Genomic DNA, 2654 nt, shown 5'->3' with positions numbered 1-2654 from the left:
TATATATATATGTATGTATGTATATATATATATATGTATATATATATATATGTATATATATATATATATATATATATTCATGTATGTATATATATATACATATATATATATATTCATGTATGTATATATATATATATATGTGTACACATATCTGATTATGCAAACACGTGTTTTATATAAATACGAATGCACATATATATGCATATAAATATACATACACATATATGCATGTGTGTGTGTGTGTCTGTGTCTGCATGAATGTCTGTGTGTATGTATGTATGTAAAGGCACGTGGGTTAGGTGGTTAGGGTGTTGCATCCATGAGCGTAAGTTTGCAGTTTCGATTCCTAGACCGAACAGTGCGATGTGTTCTTGAAAAAAAAAAATCAACGACAACAAAACAAAACAACGAAAAACAAGACAAAACCATTTCATTTCACATTTCAGTTCCCTCTTCCAAAAAGAAGCAACCCTGCAACTGACCGACGTCCTATCCAGGAGGAACCTATACACCACAAAATTCGTATGTCTGTTCTTTCTGCCATTGCACTTAGTCCAGGCCCAGCTGGTTTCTTTTCATTTACAATCGTCATAATGTTTGTCTAGTGTTCCAGAATGTTGTCCTTGGCTTGCATTAGAATTAGGAAAGAAAGAAATGGTACATAATTCTTCGTTAGGTATATTGTAGAGAAAAGACGAAAGTTGAGAGGAAGAAAAAAAATCTACGGTAGAATATAAACCAAAAGAGGTGGTGCATTGTTTGCGTAATTGCAGTTATAAATTTCGTGTTTTTTTTTACGTGAACAAATAGAAAGAAAAAAGCAAACATGATAAAGGCCTCTGATATTCCTCTGATGAATCAATGCTGCTAGACACATCTGGAGAGAGAAAGAGAGAGAGAGAGAGTTGTTCCGTCAAGAAGTACCGAAAACGTTGTGAGCTCCAGTAGACAGCCGATGAAGGGAAACGTCCCGCTATGCGGTGTAAGTTGTACGTAAAATAATATATATTCCTTAACATACTTACATATTTACATACATACATACACATACACTCTTGTATACTCTATACACACATACACTCTTGTATACTCTATACACACACACACACGCTCACACACATATATATGAAGAGAGAGTGCGTGAAAGAGAGCGGGTCGGTGAGTTAGTGTTGGAAAGAGAGAGAGCGCGCGCGTGTCTATGGTACATATGTGACAGAATGGCCAACAATCCACCATGTTACTATCCAGGCCTGAAGACTTCAAGACCAACCGACCCACCGACTAACCAACCTGAGTGAGGACAAGATATACTGATAGATAAATAGATTTGACATAGCACGACAATATCCCTTTTGAAGCTGCCGGGGGGAGATTTATATAAAAAAGTGATAATATAAAAAAATTAAATGAAGGAAGGTAAAAAAATAAAACTGGAAAAAAGAAAAAAACAAACGAAATTACGAAAGAGAAGGAGAAGAGGAAGGAGGAGGAGGAGGAGGAGGGGGAAGAGAGAAGATGAAGATGAAAAGAAGAAACAGTGGAAGAAGAAAAGAGAAGGAGAAGAGAAAGCGGGAAATGGAGAAGGAAGAGGAAAAAGAGGAGAAAAAGAAGAAAGTGAAGGAGGAAAGAGAGAAAGAGAAAGAAAAAGAAGAGGAAGAAGGTTAAGAAGTGAAGGAAGTGTAGAAGTATTTCTAGAAGCTAAAAACAATAGCAACAAATACATACATGCATGTATATATGCATGTATGTATATATGCATGTATGCATGTACGTATGTATGTATGTATGTATGTATGTATGTATACACACACATACACATATCAATGATTAAAACAAAAAAAAAAAAAAGAAAGAAAAAAGGAAAGAAATCACAGCCGAATCTTTTTCTCAATAGAAATCAATAAATTTCTGGAGGCTGGATATGTGAGTTTTCATCACAATCGTTATATTATTTCTTCGTACAGCAGCAGGTAGACGTATGTACCTTCTGCTTATTTATGGCGGCTGCTGCCTATCATCTTGGTCGCTTACGGCATCATTCAATCTCTTCCTCTCTTTCTCTCTTTCTCTCTTTCTTTCTTCACTCTGTTTCGTTCATTCTTTATTACCTTTTCTCTTTCGTTTTATAATTTCACTCACTTTCTTTCTTCATTTTTTTTTTGTAAATATATATTTTTTTGCTTTTTTTCTTCTCCATATTCCTTCCTCTTCTCGCTTGCATTTTCTTTCTTCCCGGACTGTGATTGTTTTCTCTCTCTCTCTCTCTCTCTCTCTCTCTCTCTCTCTCTCTCTCTCTCTCTCTCTCTCTCTCTCTCTCTCTCTTTCTCCCTCTCTCTCTTTCGTTCTTTTTCCAGGTCATTCGCTTCTCCACACTCATTCATATTCATTCTGCATCTATCTATCTATCTATTTGTCTATATGTCTATCTATCTATCTATTTCTATCTATCTATCTATCTATCTATCTATCTATCTATCTATCTATCTATCTATCTATATCTATCAGTCTCTTTTTACCATTTCAATCTAACACACACACACGCACACACACACACACACACACACACACACAATAACTAACAGCTAATGAGCTTTTCGCTCTTACACACACGCGCACACACAAACACAGAGAAATACATATTCAAACACACACAC

The sequence above is a fragment of the Octopus bimaculoides genome, chromosome 24, assembly GCF_001194135.2.
Source record: "Octopus bimaculoides isolate UCB-OBI-ISO-001 chromosome 24, ASM119413v2, whole genome shotgun sequence".
Classification (NCBI taxonomy): Eukaryota; Metazoa; Mollusca; class Cephalopoda; order Octopoda; family Octopodidae; genus Octopus; species Octopus bimaculoides.
This window is presented reverse-complemented; position numbering follows the sequence as displayed.